At 35.5% G+C, this 18,449-nt stretch overlaps 2 long non-coding RNA genes across 2 annotated transcripts; one reads left to right on the top strand and one right to left on the bottom strand.

Annotated features, from left to right (window-relative positions):
• Window positions 1-897: 897 nt before the first annotated feature.
• On the top strand, window positions 898-6,092 carry LOC129317994 (uncharacterized). Its single transcript, XR_008595139.1, has 2 exons — window positions 898-1,339; window positions 5,334-6,092. It is a non-coding gene; the product is annotated as an uncharacterized LOC129317994 (long non-coding RNA).
• Window positions 6,093-9,012: 2,920 nt separating this feature from the next.
• On the bottom strand, window positions 9,013-10,737 carry LOC129318030 (uncharacterized). The gene is made up of 3 exons (XR_008595146.1): window positions 10,622-10,737; window positions 9,963-10,051; window positions 9,013-9,139 (listed from the first exon to the last, which is right to left on the bottom strand). It is a non-coding gene; the product is annotated as an uncharacterized LOC129318030 (long non-coding RNA).
• Window positions 10,738-18,449: the final 7,712 nt, after the last annotated feature.

The following is an 18,449-nucleotide window of genomic DNA, read 5'->3' as shown; positions in this document are numbered from 1 at the left end:
GAGTTTAGCTCCACAATAATAGATTTCACAATAATAAAATAAGACTAGAACCTAACTACAGTATATATGAAGCACTAACTTTTATTGTATAATGTAATGAATATTTACATCAAAATAAACTATTGAAGCATGCTTTAACTATCTAAAAAGCAATAGAGCCTCTCAATGATTAGCAAGAGGTACATGGTCAACTACATTATTTAAGATCAAAGAAATTTTTCTTTGAGTAGTGTCCCAATAAAAATAATAGATAAAACATGTAAAAGTAATAATTAATAAAACTTAGTATGCAACAAATGAAGGGACTATTAAAACCTATTTTTTATCTAACAATAAATGACAAAGTTGGTCAACAATATAACCATGAAATAAAGCAATAATTTTGGAGTTTTATAGGTTATCAAGAATCGTACAACTCATAAAAATATATATGAAAATAGAATTCAAATAATGATATAATAAAAAATTTTGTGAATAACTAATATAAAACAATAAATTTTTAAAACTAATATAGGAGGAAATTTGTAATAACCCTTACAAAATATAACAAAATAATAATAATAAAAAATAAATAATAAGATAATAAAACAAAACAAATAATGATAATAATAATAAATAATAAAATTAAAAAAATTAATTAATAATATCATATTTTGATTGTATTTTTTTAATAAATTTTGAGATAGTTATATTAAAGTGAATGAATAACTTGGTGAAAATTATTGAGTTTTTACTTGTTGCTTCAGAGTTCAAATGTTTGTGGAGCACAAAATGATGATGATGTTGATAATTATTATTATTATTATTATTTGGCTATTGCTTCAGCCTGTGAAATTATTGCAATGTTTTTGTTGAAATATATATATATATATATATATATATTGAGAGAGAGAGAGAGAGAGAATGAGGTGGGGGCGCATATCAGATGAGGACTGGATATTTTCCCCTCATCCTCTTCGATTCGGTTCTAGAGAAAAGAGAGGAGAGCTCCGTACCAGCCATCATTCCTCTCCCTCCATTCCAGTTCCTTCGGTGTGGGTTGTGCGACTACTATGATCTGCAGTGCAGAAAGCTTGGGTCAGGAGTTTTCATTCTTCTCCTATGGCGATTGCCGGCATCGACTGGCATCTCTGTCCGTGGGTTGAATTTGTTCAAATCTTCTTCTTCCTTTAGCTTCATTTCTCTTAGTCCACTGCTGGTGACTAGAGGAAAACGCCGAAATCCTCCTCCTTCAATGGTGCTATTATGTTCGTGCATTGGGATTCTTCCTCCCCTGCTTTCACGGTGAACTTCTCCTCTCCTTCCTCTGATCGAGCTACTGTGATATATTGAGCATCAGGTATTTCCTCTTCTCCTCCAGTCCTGATGCATAATCTCTTTTTCCTGTTTGTGTTTTAGCTTTGAATTCGGACATTCCTTGCCTTTTGTCTATCTGTCCTGTTGTTTCTATTAAGATGAGAAATCATGATTTTTTTATGTTCCTTGAGAAAAATATCTGTGCATGTAGTATAAGATGTGATAGAGTTGAAGTTGGATTTTTTCTCTTGAATTTTAGCTGTTGTTCATATCTATTAAAAAAACAAGGAGAAGGAGGAGGGGAGGGAGAGAGGAACTTAAGTTGGAAATTTATGTGCTCAAAACATAATTATGATAAGTATAAGTTAGAATTTTGAGTTAAAATATCTTTGTTAGGAATGGTTAATGTTGAAAAATTGGTTAGGATGGGATTTCGATAGAAGAACTCAGACATGAAATTTGTAGAATGGTGTCTATAAGATGTTTGATAAAATGCTTGAAAGATGGAGTTTCTTGATTGTGCATTTTCTAAAATTTCATTAAATTCTTTGAGAGACTAAATGGCTTGGATGCTATTATCTTGTGAATTGAGTTTGATATTATGTAGAAATTTGATCATAAAGATAATACAGCTATGCTTATTAAGAAATTGTTAGGCAAAATATGTGAATGTTAAAAAGCTTTATGGAGGGATTTGGAATTAATGTACATTTTGTGTTTCAATAAAAAAAATTTAGGTAATTTATAAATATGGAAGACAAATATTTTCTATAATAGAAGATTTGAAATTAGAGATTTTTGGAAAAGATATTTTGTTGGTGATTCAAGGCCAAATTGTTGTTTATATATATTCATCTTTGAAATATTTGTAGAGTGTTTGATGTGATGATTGAGAAAGTTTGAAGTTTATCTTTTATTTTTAATCATTTTTGGACTGAAGATTTTGAATGATAAGGCATATAAGAAAATGACAATGATATTAACTGGACATTAGGAACTTAGAGATAAAGCATAGATGCAAGAGTGCTAATTTGGAGTAAATTTTACATTTGAGAACATGTCAGGTAAGTGGATAGCATTCCAACTAATTTTTTTAATCAAAATTTCCTTTGCTAAAATATTACATTTTTCTGCAAATTATTTTAATAGTAATAATGTGATTATTGAATATTTGTTGATTACAATTACTTTATTTTGAGAAATTATCTTTACTAGATTTGAAATGTTATTTGATCAATTAAAACAAGTTTGGACTTTGATTATCAAGTTTCTTTTTATTTTTTTATTCTATCAAATATTAGATTGATATAGAAAATGATTTATGCAAGTTTAATATTGAAAATAAAAATTTTATTTAATTATTTTCTTGCATGTTTGCAAATGGATTTGGAGGGAATTTTATGCAAAACATTGGTTGCTAATGGCAATTCCGTTCGCCCTTATCACGCCATGGTTAATGACTAGCTATTTTGATTTTCGTGAGCTTTATTCTCATGTTTGTTATTTGTGGGTCTCATATTCATGTTTGTTTCATGGCTTTGAGCCATATTTGGTTAGCCTCATCCTCGTGGAACTGTGTATCCATGTTTGTTTTGTAGCCTTGAGCTGCGTTTTGTTAGCTTCACCCTCGTAGATTGTGTGTCCATGTTTGTTTCGTGGCTGCGGCTGCCTTTGGTTACTTACCCTCATGGATTGTGTGTCTATGTTTGTTTTCATGGCATAAGCCACATTTAGTTATTTACCCTCGTGGACTGTGTGTCCATGTTAGTGAATTATTCTGATAAATCCCCCACATAAATAAATAAATAAATAAATATATGAATGAATTTTAATTAAGTGTTGATTTCATACATAATGATTTTTTTTTAGTAAATATTGTTATTCTTATTTGTTTATTTAATCATTTTAACTTGTCAAGATCAAATGCTAAAGCTATTTTATCGTTATAGATTTAAATGTTTTCATTACTGAAGTTATACAAAACTTTTATTTCCAGTTTATAAAGTCGTATATATTGAATTGCTTTCTCATGTAATTTATATAATTATTGTATTTTATTCATTGTAATTCTACAAAAATGTTATAGTTGGGATGTTATTAAGTAGAAAATATTTGGTTTTGTCTCAGATGTAGCTGACCTTATATCTCCGTCAAATCCTTGAAGGGATTTTGTTTTTGGGTTGAAATAGAGATGCTATTTTGGTTAATTTGTATTTTGATAGAAATTTATGATTTATATATTGTATTTTATAAATAATGTTTTAGATTTTTAAGTGATCGACATAGACTATAGTTAGAGTCTTGATCATTATATTGTGTTGTTTGGCTATTGTTGAGGAGTGGAGCTCCCTTTTTGTTAAATTGATATCATAAATTTGTGTTGTAAAACTTTGGAAATTCTATTTTTACAGGAAGTTTTGCTGAAAATTTTCTAAAAGTTGATGATTTGTAGTTTTTATAAAAGTATTGTATAGTTGTTTATTTATATTAATTACATATGAAAATTTTAGAATTAGAGTTTTTTTGAGTTCAGGCTTTCAAAATATGGAATATTATTCTTATGTTTCGTGCCAGTCTTGCCTTATTTTCTGGGCGTAACAAAATTTATCATATAAAATCATATACGATCAAACAACATTTTGTTTAATAGAATAAATTTAAAAATAATAAGTTCAAAAAAATTCACTTTTAGTGGGACTTTATCAAAATGATTAACAAGCGTAGATATACAGTCTACGAGAGTAGTAACCAACAATCATGGACACATAGTCCACGAGGGTAAGTAGCCAACAAACATTGTTTAAAGCCACAAAATAATCAGGTGTGACTAGAAGCCATAAAATAAGTGTAGGCATAAAGCCCAAGAAACAAGTGGGAGCATAATGCTTATGAATATCCATCCCTTCGTCCCATGCGTGTTGGCCTGCACACAAGACTAGCAACTCCTACAAGCACCCTGCTAGCTAAGTATATCATGGTGCGTCAAGAGCTAATGACACTATCGTTAACATTTAGTTTTCTAAACACAGTCTCTCTAATTAAAATTGAGTGTGCATGGAGTTGAAACATTCATTGAAAACTATTCTTTTTAAAATATAATATTCAACTATCAAATTTTCTTTTCAATTTTTTTTTCATGCATGAATCACCATGTTAACCACTCTCATATAAATTACAAAATTTAAATAACTGAAATGCTTAGAATAAATAGTCAGTTAATAACGGACCAAATCCAAATATTCCTTAATAATAGCATAATTCTTAATGAAAATAAAAAAAAATTATGTAATGAACTAATTAATATAAAAGTGACTTAAGTAAGAAGAATTATACAAATCATAAAAATATAATTAACAAGAATATTTATTCAACTCATGAAGGAATAATATAAAAATTTAAATAAAGAAATTCTATAAACACTCTGTAAGAAATTATTTGGAACACACCTACTTAGATAAAAGTTTGCCCAAGAATTCTAAAACTTGCTCCTTTTATTTTTCATTTTTATTCTAATAATGTCCTTAATTTTTTGACAAAATAAGTCATAATTCTAGAATCATTTATCAAATAATTTTTCAAAGCACTTAATGGGCATTTAAATTCAATCCAAACAATATTAAAGATAACACTCTAACTAATTATGTTCCAAGTATACTTAAGTTAGTTAAATCATTTGCAAATCTCAATTTATTCTCATACTTCCTTGTGGCTCATTTTCAATCATAAATCATAATAAATTATATCAACTATTCTTAAACTTCTTCTAGTCTTAAAAAAAAAAAAAAAAGATACAAGTATCCTATGTAATTATTTCTCCCACTTTTGTATTTTAAAAATTTTAATTAATAACTTGAGTCAAAACTTACATATACTTCTCCAAACTATAATATAATACTTAACAAGATTCCATTCACCAAATCTTTCTTTCATACAATTTAACAAATACCTTGACTTATCATTGACAAAATTATGATATGAGCAACCAAACAATTTTAATAATTCCAAGCTTTTACTTTTGCTAACCAAATTCTGTTCAGCATTATAGGGGAATAACGTCCAACGTGAACCAAAAGTACACCTCCAATTCACTCTAAAACTTCATGACTGCAACAATAAGGATTAGAATGTCATAATTCAGCAAGAGAAAGGAAAAGATCATCTGGTGCTGCTATAGAAACCAAAGAGGAAAGAAAAACAGCAAATCACCTCAACAAACTCAGTGACAGTAGCTACAAATCAGTACGAGGCCTGTTTTGAAGAAGGAGAAGAGAAGAGCTTCAGTCTTCTACAAGGAGAACAACTAGAGATTTCAACCAGCCAAAGAAAATAATCAAGCTACCCTACTCAAACACACGAAATTTTCAGCAGCTACGCAGAAAGAAAAGAGAAAGGCTGAACATGGGTATACACCTCTTCAGTCACAAAACAGAGCAGCAACAAGGAAGGAAATTCAACCTCTCAGCTGTGCAAGAATGGATGAGTAACAGAGGGACAAGGAAAGCATGGATTTCTGGCAGTGCGGAAAAAAACACACACGGCGAGACTACGCGACAGGAAAGAACAAAGACAAAGAATGCACGCCTCTCTCTCACTCACTCTGTTGTGCATTTTGACTGACATGGAAGGAGGAAGAATATAAAACATTTAAGTGGGTGGGAAAATTACAAGAAAGAACCCCATCAGATTTTTTTTTTTTTTTTGCCAGCCGCCATCATCATCATCATCTGTTTATAATATGAGACAAGGGTACTTTGGTACTTCTCCATACAAAATAAGCTAAACTTTGACTTAAATGAGATCTGAACCCTAGATTGTCATATAAATAACCAATATAAATTTCGAAGAATTACATTGAAGTATCACACAAGAAAATTAATTATTACAAAATTCATTGACAATTGAACTAAACTGGATTAATAATAAAATCAGTTTTCAATGGACTTGACAGTAATTAATTTTTCTATGCAGGACTTGATTGTAATTCTCCCTATATAAATTTCACTATGCTAATACTCCTCATATCTTGTAACTAAAATGATTAAATAAAATATCAATAAGAAAAGAAAATCATATAATTTAAATTATTGGGTCATTACACAAACATTTGAGAAAGATAATCACTTTTCAAAATATACATTCATCTTCTCAACATCAAAATTGTGATCAATCGTTGAAATATGAAAATTTTTAATTAATATCTCATAAATTCTTTCACTAATTTCCCTGATTATCTTTATCAAATAAAGGATTATGAGAATTGTAAAAAGCATTTCCATCAACCTTAAAAGTATATGTTATGACTTCAAGAGATGGGGTAATTTAACTAACAAAGGTAGTCAGTACTAGAAATATATATTAATACATAAAAATTATTTAAAATAATATATCTTGATTAAAATAAATTGCTAATAAATTGATTGAGATGTTATACAATTACTTAAAGTGTTTCCAAAATTCAAAGTTTATCTCTTACCACTTCAATCAAATTTTCCTTCCTTCAAATATCTTATAAAATTAAAATAAAATTTTAATAAACTTCCTACAAGTTCCGTATTTTGTTTTCAACGCCAACACAATGATAGTCAACTTTATTGATTTAAAGTTCCATAGGCATTATCATTTATACTAACCGAAAATTACTACCAAAAACTATAAGTTTTCAAGATACTAGATTTTGCACCCCATAGTCCCACCATATTTCTTTAGCCGTAATCCGTTTCCTCAATTTAGAACATGATTTCCACTTAGACTTTATGTCAGACACTTCATGCACGTGATTTCCAATCGAGTCAATAAAGCTTTTTAGTCAATGAATCTTTTACCAAACAATCTCTAAACAATCATAATTAGACTTAATCATCCTTTTCAAATTCAACTCCTCCCAACAATATGTTAAATTTAAAGAAAAATTCATTTCATACCAGACTTCCTCAAACACCAACTAGCCCATATATAGATAAAATGCTCATAAAAATATAACCTAGATATAATTGTCACACGCACACAATTTGCAATCATTCAAATAATTTACTAATAACTTCATAACCTAACTTCTTTACAATTCAAGTTCAGTTCACAGGATATTAACATACTAGCCATTTATATCTTCCAAGGAATTTAATGAAATTTTAGTAAATTCAAATTCAAATAAAACTCGCCTTACAGACATTTTACCGAACACCTTATGGATACCAATATTCAAGTTTTATATCTAAACTATTCTCTTTCAATGTCAGCCTAAAAATTCTTCAACTTCAACCAATCCAAACAAAATTGTTCAACTCAAAAATTATGACCCATATATATATATATATCATTATCAGACTTCAAGATTAATTTCTAGCTAAAATTGAATTTTTTCCTACCTAAACAGCACAAGTGTAACACTTGCCTTGAGTGTTATCCAAAAATCACATAATTCAAACAAACTAAGTGTGGTTAAGGAGTTGATCCTCTAACCAACTTAAGAAATAAATCATTTAAAACCTTAAAAATAATTATAGGTTCTACCTATAGCGCACGGAAGCAAGTTAGACGAAAATGGAATAAAAAGATGCTGTCATGACAGTAATTTATTGCTGTCATGACAGCCCTCCTGGGCCAACTTCCAGGAGGCGGTGTTCCGTCATTTGACCTCCGATTGAAATGATTTTAAAGCTCACACGTCACATTCAAAGGGTACTATAAGTGTACCAAATTTCAAAAAGATCCAACGGTCGGATTAAAAATTAGACATGTTAAAAGATTGACTATTTTTGCTGTCATGACAGCTAAAAAGCTGTCATGACAGCACTTCCGGACCAACTTCCGGAGTGCACCATTTCATCATCTGACCTCCGATCGGAGTGATTCTAAAGCCCACATGTCACTTTTAAAGAATACTATTAGCATACTAAATTTTGAAAAGATCCAACGGACGGATTGAATTTTGTGCAGGTTACAAAATCAACACTGTAGCTGTCATGACAGCAATTTAATGCTGTCATGACAGCACCTCCAGACCAAATTCCGGAGTGCGTCGTTTCTCCGTCCGATATCCGATCGACGTGATTCCAAAGCCCACACGAAGCTTATAAAAGGTTTTACTTGTGACCCAAATTTTAGAGAAATCCAACGGTCGGATTAAGATTTGGACACCCGGATGCAAAAGTGCAGCTTTTTGGTAAAAACCATTTTCAAAATTGTCCAAATCCCATCCTAATGGTCACAAACCTGTGGAAACACTTTGGACACGTCAAATAAGATTAAAAACACTTGATAGAACATTCAAATGATGGAAAACCCCCATACATCAAAATTTGACCACCCGGGTGCCATTTCCCAAAATGGACCCTAAACCCCCAAAATGCACAAATCATACAAGAGTGGTCACAAATCAATCCAAATACCATGTATTTATATAAATACATATGCTAAACATTTTCACTTGGCTCAGAGCTCCTTGTGGGGCCCACGCACCCCCTCTCTCTATCCAAGGTGTATGTTTGCCCATAGCACACCATTTGCAATGCAACCACTTTGCATTTGCTTATAAAATCACATATATAACAAAATAAAGATCTGCTTGTAATAGAAACTTGGTCTACTAAGTAAATCCATCAAAACCACACACCATAACCAAGTTTCCTAGCCACAAGTCTGCAAACAGACAAAAATTCATACACAAGCACACAATCCACACATATTCACACACACACACATAATCATATCCTACTGGCACCCTAATCTTAAATACATTACAATATATTTGCTCAAAAGAAAGGGGTTGCAGTTCTTTACAAATCACAAGCAAACCCCTAGCTTTGCTCTTTTCCCCGTCCACCACTGGATCCTTCGCCTGGACCTAGAATATTGAAAAGAAAGGGGTGAGACAACCACAGTCTCAGTAACAGTGAAATCTATATTGATTATTACAAAGTAAGCCATAATTAAATAAATGAATAATAAATTCAACATAGTATATAATTTAGCCATTTAAAATGCATGAATGCATGACCTAGGCCGGTATGGCCTTTCATGACCAACAGAATGCCCCCTGGCACTCTTTAACTCGCAGGTAAACCTTATACCTACTTGTACCTCCACAGGCACAAAACATAATCTAAGGCATGATCTAATCCACCGAACCGCCTATGCCCCTTCGACGTGAATCCTGAGCAGTCAAAGCTAACTCCCTCCCAGAGCCAGCCCGACTTACTCTCCATGTGAGGGCTACCTTGGCCTAGGCACTCAACCTCACACTTCATATGTCGGATTCCCTCCCCCACTGAGAGGTGTCGAACACTCAATACACTAACCACTTTAGTGCACTGAGCCCACAATACGTAAGACAACACTGAGTACTGACAGTGTGCCATAGAATATCAAAAATCCACACCTTCTCATTGGTGAACTCCCACCGAGATCATGCCTTTTACTCTTGTCTACCTTTCCTGAGTATTGACCATTCAACACTCTAAAGTAGTATAATATTTATAAATCTCATTTCCATAAAAACATTGTTATTAAACAATTAGAAAACATATTTGCACTATAATCAAAGTAGTACCCCATAACCCCTTATAAAGCACATTTAATCTTTTAAAACATGTAATGCATGATAACTAGTAATATTTATTCAAAAATAGCTAAAACAAAGTAATAAGAAATATAAATTCCCCTGTTACCTCAACCCTTTGGTACTAAAAGGGTTCCCCTTGTACAAAATAGGGCTCGGCTTGTTCCTTACTTCTCAATAAGTTCCACCAACAATTTTCTACAACATATAAGTGATCCACATCACTTATCATGACAAATAGTATTAATGAAGACTATAACTTATACCACACAACTTAGGTCAATGAGTCATAATCCACCCTAATGGTCCATATATTAAACCAACCATTCACATAGTATCACTTAACCACCAAAACCATTTATTAGCCATACTAGGCTAATTTTCAATTTATATAATTTTTTATCAATTAAAAACCTTCACTTAGTGTCACCAACTTTCACCATTAGCCCTTATAATGAAAACCAAACCTTAATTTAAATCTTATTGGGCTCAAATAGCAAAATTATAACTAAATCAATAAGCTTAAACCATTGAAGAGCAAAAACCCAATTTCTCAGGATTTATTTTGTGCCCAAAACACCTCTTTTCATCTAATTATCCACTCAAAATATTAGATCACTATATAGAAACTCAAAACATGCTCCCTAGGATCCAAAGAAACAAAAGCTTACAAGAATAAAGCCTTTGGAATCAAAATCCAAAAATCTCCTCTTCTAAAAATTGAAGAAAATCAAGAGAAAGAGAAGAGGATTGAAGTAGGGAGTTTACCTATCGTGTAGCCGAGCTCGCAACGGTCACAAAGACTCCTAGATCCGAGCCTAACTCCCTCTCTTTCTCCTTTCTTCTTCCTCTCTCTCTCTCTCTCTCTCACGTGTTTCCTTTCTTTCCTTGTTTCTTTTCTGCGTTCTGGTCTGATTTTTCATCTTATAAAAGCTGATTTAAAAGTTTGGGGAAAATTACAAGAAATGGCCCAACATTTTTTATTATTGCACAAAAGCCCGGGTCAACTTTGGTAATTTTTTCCATAGTTAAAAATCAAATAAAACTAAACTTTTGCTTAGTAAAATTCAAACTCTGGACCTCTATCAAATTATTCTAAATTTTAATTTAATTATAGATATTTTATTTTATTTTTATTTATTTTTTTAAATAAATTTGAGTCTTAAAATTTTTAGGATGTTACATTCTCCCCTCCTTTAAAAAGGATTTTGTCCCCAAAATCCAAGCTAATACATGAACCAAAGAGATAAACATACCTAGGGAAACAACTGTGGATATTCCTTCCTCATTTGATCCTCAGTCTCCCAGGTTGCATCTCCCGGAGCTGTCCCTTTCCAAATCACTTTTACCAACCGGATTGTCTTATTTCTAAGTTGCTTATCCTTAGCATCCACAATACGATCTGGTTCAGTCCGGTAGGTTAAATTCTCTTGAATTTCAACCTCCTCAGGTTTATCACATGCGACGGGTCTGGCTGGTACTTCTTCAATTGTGACACATGAAACACGTTGTGTAGACCCGCTAACTGAGGCGGTAATGCCAACTGATAAGCCACCGGCCCAACTTTCTTCAAAACCTCAAAAGGACCCATATATCGAGGAGATAACTTTTTAGCCCGAATTGAGCGTCCAACGCCCGTCAATGGGGAAACTTTGAGAAAGACATGATCCCCAACCTCAAAAGACAAGTCCTTACGACGATTATCTGCATAACTTTTCTGTCTACTCTGTGCTGTAAGAAGTTTTTGTTGGATCAATTTGATTTTCTCTGTGGTCTCATCTACCACATCCGGTCCCATCATTGTCCTCTCACTCAACTCATACCAACAAAGAGGCGATCTGCATCGTCTTCCATACAATGCTTCATAAGGAGCCATTTGAATACTGGCATGATAACTGTTATTATAAGCAAACTCTGCCAGAGGTAAATGCTTATCCCAGCTTCCCTGAAGCTCTAGGGCACACGACCTCAACATATCCTCTAATGTCTGGATCGTCCGCTCAGTTTGTCCATCCGTTTGTGGATGATAAGACGTACTAACTTCAGATCGTGCCCATAGCCTTTTGCATAGCTTGCCATAAATTTGATGTAAATCGAGGATCACGGTCTGAAACAATATCCCTCGGTACCCCATGTAGTCGCACAATTCCTTAATGTAGATCTCAGCATACCTATCAACCGTATAGGTGGTCTTGACCGGTAAGAAATGTGCTGACTTAGTCAAACGATCTACAATTACCCAGATAGAGTCAAAACTAGCCTGGGTCCTCGGCAAACCAGATACAAAATCCATTGAAATACTCTCCCATTTCCATTTAGGAATCTCCAAAGGCTGTAATAACCCCGATGGCTTTTGGTGCTCTATTTTGACCTTCTGACAGGTCAAACACTTACTAACATACTCTGTGACATCCTTTTTCATGCCTGGCCACCACCAATGACGCTGCATGTCATGATACATCTTAGTAGCACCGGGATGAAGGGTGTAGCTACTTCGATGTGCCTCATCCAACAATTTCTTTCGAATAGACTCATTGTTAGGAATACACACCCTATCCTTGAAAACCACATACCCATCATCACTAAACCAATAGTCCATTATCTCACCATTCTCGATGTCTTGACTTATTTTTAACAAAATCGGATCTTGAAGCTGAGCATCTCGTATCTCTTTCCAAAATTCATTAGAAATAACCATAGTATTAAGACTATTCAAAGAGAACTTAGTCATACCCAAAAAATTTTCAACCAAAGATTCCATCAATCTATGCTCCCGAACCATTAAATAGGCTACATGTAAGGTCTTGCGACTAAGAGCATCTGCTACCACATTTGCTTTCCCCGGATGATACTTAAATTCAAAATTATAATCTTTAAGAAACTCCATCCAACGTCTCTGTCTCATATTCAGCTCTTTTTGATCCACCAGGTACTTGAGACTTTTATGGTCGCTCATGACCCTGAACTCTGTTCCATAAAGATAATGACGCCAGATCTTTAACGCAAAGACCACCGCAGCCAACTCAAGATCATGTGTTGGATAATTCTCCTCATGCGGTCTAAGTTGTCTAGATGCATATGCCACTGCTCTCTCATCTTGCATTAGAACACAACCAAGACCCTTATGAGAGGCATCAGTATACACATCATAGGGCTTTTGAGGATCCGAAATCACCAATACTGGAGCTGTTGTTAACCTTTCTTTCAACTCAAGAAAAGCTGTCTCGCACTTATCATCCCAGATAAATGGCCTATCCTTCCTTGTGAGTCTAGTCAAAGGCATAGAAATCTGAGAGAAACCTTTGATAAAACGCCGGTAGTAACCTGCTAATCCCAGAAAACTACGGATCTCAGTTATCGATTTTGGTCTCTCCCATTGCATGACTGCTTCAACTTTATATGGATCAACTGCAATACCATTTGCCGACACGATATGTCCCAAGAACCTAACCTCTCTCATCCAAAACTCGCACTTACTGAGCTTGGCATATAGCTTATGATCTCGCAGAAACCTTAGGACAGTCCTCAAGTGTCTGGCATGCTGCTCCTCATCTTTAGAGTAGATCAGTATATCGTCAATAAAAACTACCACAAACTGATCCAAGAAAGGTCGAAAAAATGCGGTTCATATAGTCCATGAAAACCGCAGGCGCATTAGTCAGCCCGAATGGCATAACCAAAAACTCATAATGACCATATCGAGTCCTGAAAGCAGTCTTTGCCACATCCTTCTCACTAACTCTTAGCTGATGGTACCCTGAACGTAAATCAATTTTAGAGAAAATCGTGGCACCAACCAACTGATCTAAGAGATCATCGATGCGAGGCAGTGGGTACTTGTTCTTCACCGTAACCTTATTCAACTGCCTGTAATCGATACACAATCTTAAACTACCATCCTTCTTCTTCACAAATAAGACAGGAGATCCCCAAGGAGAAACACTAGGTCTAATAAATCCCTTATCTAACAGCTCCTCAAGTTGCTTCTTCAACTCAGCTAACTCTGAAGGAGCCATTCTATAGGGAGCCTTTGAAATTGGCTGAGTCCCCGGTACCAAGTCAATTGAGAATTCAACCTCACGTTCTGGAGGTAATCCTGATACATCCTCAGAAAACACCTCTGGGAACTCCCTAACAACCTCAATTTCATCCACTATACCTGTCTCAGACCCTTGGGTAGCGAGCACTACCACGTAAGCCTCAATCCTGCTCAATCAACCTTTCAACTTGTAAAGAAGAAAGAAAACAAGAATGACCAGGGTATTCTTTGATCACCTCCGGTACTTCTACCAAAGTCACTGTCTTAGTCACACAATCTAAGACAGCACCATAAGCTGTCAACCAATCCATACCAATAATTAAATCAATCCCTTGCATAGGTAATTTGATCATATTCACCCAAGTCGATCGCCCATTAAAAGTCATCTTAGTCCTACACACCACACTGGATCGACCAACCTAAACCAGAAGTAGAGGAAACTTCTATATCATGGGGCAACTGGTCAACAGGCATAGCCATTCTATCTAAGCGCTCGGCAGAAATAAAAGAATGCGTCGCACCACAATCAAACAAAGCTTCTAAATCGAGGCCACAGATAGAAACCATACCAGTGATTAGATTCGATGACTTCCTAGCCTCCTCCTGAGATACTGTATACACTCTACCAGGAATCACGTTCCTCCGGTCCGAGCTCTCATGTAAATCAGGGCAGTCACGGATCAAATGGCCTAACTTTCCACACTTGTAACAAGCAAAGCAGCGACCAAAATGAACCCTACCACATCTATTGCAAGGTGACCTCGCTGTGTACTTAGAATTGGGGCTTGACTGGTCTGTGAAGAACGTGCTGGAGCATTCCCAGAGAAACGAGAACCCCCAGATCTCATATTACCACCCCGATTACCTTGAAATCTTGAACCCCTATTTAAATTTCGATTACCAGAAGCAGAAGAAGACCCGATTCTAAAGGAGCCACTAGAAGAAGAACCAGAGCTAAAACCCATTCTCTTGGATACACCACCAGTAGGAGCTAACCAAAAGAAAATCGACCTCGTGTATCCCTACTCCGGCTACTCTCTGTGTCTCGGCCTCGACGAGCGGCAATCCTCAGACGATTGCACATCTCATCATATGTCGCCTCGCCCAACAAAGATAGCTGCTGGCGGTATTCTGGCCTCATCTTTTCTAATAACCTCTTTGCTTTCCACTTGCTATCATTAGAAGCCTTCAGATATGTTGAGAACTTAGACAGCTGATTGAATTTTCTTATAAAAGTCTCCTCGTCTAAGTCCCCCTGCTGAAATGCATGAAACTCTGCCTCTTTCTCATCTCTGAAAGCTGGCGGAAAGTGAAAATCATAAAATCTTTCTTTAAATTCATCCCAAGACATAGATCTTCCATCTGTGGGCTTAACAGAATCCCACCAATGCTTGGCTTCACCAACAAGCTGCATCGTAGCCAAGATAACCTTCTGCTCAGATGTACACCTCACAACAGTAAATAACTGCTCCATCCGATCCAACCACTCTTCAGCTTTCCCATCAAGCATACTACCATCATATGTAGTCGGATTAGAGCGAGAGAATTCCTTCCAAGGTTCAGATATGTCATCCTCTCGATTATTAACAACTGGTGCATGAGCTCCCATAGTACTAGAAGATCCCTGCCCAGCACTTAGGTCAACATGCTGATCTGGAACAGTATGACTTCTAAGATTTTGCTGTATATCCACCATAACTTCAAGCAGCCTAGCCATGACTGCATCTGTCCCCTGTGGTGGTGGTGGAGGTGGAGGCGGAGGTGGAGGCGGAGGAGGTAGAGGTGGTGGTCGTTCCTCATTCCTCGATCTACCCCTTCCCCTTCGAGCCATATTAGAACTGAAAGGTGTACGGCTACAAGCGTACGGACCTTTCTCCCCTCCTAAAGGAACAAGCCAGAGAAAGAAAAACCATATTAGTCCAGGTTAGTGGTAGAAGGGAAAGAGCATAAAAGTAATGTATTTAAGGTGCCAAGTAGGAAAAAGGAATCATAAACCTAAAACTGATACCAAATGTAACACTTGCCTTGAGTGTTATCCAAAAATCACATAATTCAAACAAACTAAGTGTGGTTAAGGAGTTGATCCTCTAACCAACTTAAGAAATAAATCATTTAAAACCTTAAAATAATTATAGGTTCTACCTATAGCGCACGGAAGCAAGTTAGACGAAAATGGAATAAAAAGATGCTGTCATGACAGTAATTTATTGCTGTCATGACAGCCCTCCTGGGCCAACTTCCAGGAGGCGGTGTTCCGTCATTCGACCTCCGATTGAAGTGATTTTAAAGCTCACACGTCACATTCAAAGGGTACTATAAGTGTACCAAATTTCAAAAAGATCCAACGGTCGGATTAAAAATTAGACATGTTAAAAGATTGACTATTTTTGCTGTCATGACAGCTAAAAAGCTGTCATGACAGCACTTCCGGACCAACTTCCGGAGTGCACCATTTCATCATCTGACCTCCGATCGGAGTGATTCCAAAGCCCACATGTCACTTTTAAAGAATACTATTAGCATACTAAATTTTGAAAAGATCCAACGGACGGATTGAATTTTGTGCAGGTTACAAAATCAACACTGTAGCTGTCATGACAGCAATTTAATGCTGTCATGACAGCACCTCCAGACCAAATTCCGGAGTGCGTCGTTTCTCCGTCCGATATCCGATCGACGTGATTCCAAAGCCCACACGAAGCTTATAAAAGGTTTTACTTGTGACCCAAATTTTAGAGAAATCCAACGGTCGGATTAAGATTTGGACACCCGGATGCAAAAGTGCAGCTTTTTGGTAAAAACCATTTTCAAAATTGTCCAAATCCCATCCTAATGGTCACAAACCTGTGGAAACACTTTGGACACGTCAAATAAGATTAAAACACTTGATAGAACATTCAAATGATGGAAAACCCCCATACATCAAAATTTGACCACCCGGGTGCCATTTCCCAAAATGGACCCTAAACCCCCAAAATGCACAAATCATACAAGAGTGGTCACAAATCAATCCAAATACCATGTATTTATATAAATACATATGCTAAACATTTTCACTTGGCTCAGAGCTCCTTGTGGGGCCCACGCACCCCCTCTCTCTATCCAAGGTGTATGTTTGCCCATAGCACACCATTTGCAATGCAACCACTTTGCATTTGCTTATAAAATCACATATATATCAAAATAAAGATCTGCTTGTAATAGAAACTTGGTCTACTAAGTAAATCCATCAAACCACACACCATAACCAAGTTTCCTAGCCACAAGTCTGCAAACAGACAAAAATTCATACACAAGCACACAATCCACACATATTCACACACACACACATAATCATATCCTACTGGCACCCTAATCTTAAATACATTACAATATATTTGCTCAAAAGAAAGGGGTTGCAGTTCTTTACAAATCACAAGCAAACCCCTAGCTTTGCTCTTTTCCCCGTCCACCACTGGATCCTTCGCCTGGACCTAGAATATTGAAAAGAAAGGGGTGAGACAACCACAGTCTCAGTAACAGTGAAATCTATATTGATTATTACAAAGTAAGCCATAATTAAATAAATGAATAATAATTCAACATAGTATATAATTTAGCCATTTAAAATGCATGAATGCATGACCTAGGCGGTATGGCCTTTCATGACCAACAGAATGCCCCCTGGCACTCTTTAACTCGCAGGTAAACCTTATACCTACTTGTACCTCCAGGCACAAAACATAATCTAAGGCATGATCTAATCCACCGAACCGCCTATGCCCCTTCGACGTGAATCCTGAGCAGTCAAAGCTAACTCCCTCCCAGAGCCAGCCCGACTTACTCTCCTGTGAGGGCTACCTTGGCCTAGGCACTCAACCTCACACTTCATATGTCGGATTCCCTCCCCCACTGAGAGGTGTCGAAACATCAATACACTAACCACTTTAGTGCACTGAGCCCACAATACGTAAGACAACACTGAGTACTGACAGTGTGCCATAGAATATCAAAAATCCACACCTTCTCATTGGTGAACTCCCACCGAGATCATGCCTTTACTCTTGTCTACCTTTCCTGAGTATTGACCATTCAACACTCTAAAGTAGTATAATTTTATAAATCTCATTTCCATAAAAACATTGTTATTAAACATTAGAAAACATATTTGCACTATAATCAACGTAGTACCCCAACCCCTTATAAAGCACATTTAATCTTTTAAAACATGTAATGCATGATAACTAGTAATATTATTCAAAATAGCTAAAACAAAGTAATAAGAATATAAATTCCCCTGTTACCTCACACCCTTGGTACTAAAGGGTTTCCCGTGTACAAAATAGGGCTCGGCTTGTCCTTACTTCTCAATAAGTTCCACCAACAATTTCGTACAACATATAAGTGATCCACATTCAACTATCATGACAAAATAGCCTTAATGAAGACTATAACTCATACCACACCAACTTAGGTCAAGCGTCATAATCACCCTAATGGTCCATATATTAAACCAACCATTCACATAGTATCCACTTAACCACCAAAACCATTTATTAGCCATTACTAGGCTAATTT

This window comes from Prosopis cineraria, unplaced genomic scaffold, assembly GCF_029017545.1.
Source record: "Prosopis cineraria cultivar Desert tree isolate PC_DT_omini unplaced genomic scaffold, ASM2901754v1 PC8, whole genome shotgun sequence".
Lineage (NCBI taxonomy): Eukaryota > Viridiplantae > Streptophyta > Magnoliopsida > Fabales > Fabaceae > Prosopis > Prosopis cineraria.
This window is presented reverse-complemented; position numbering and strand designations above follow the sequence as displayed.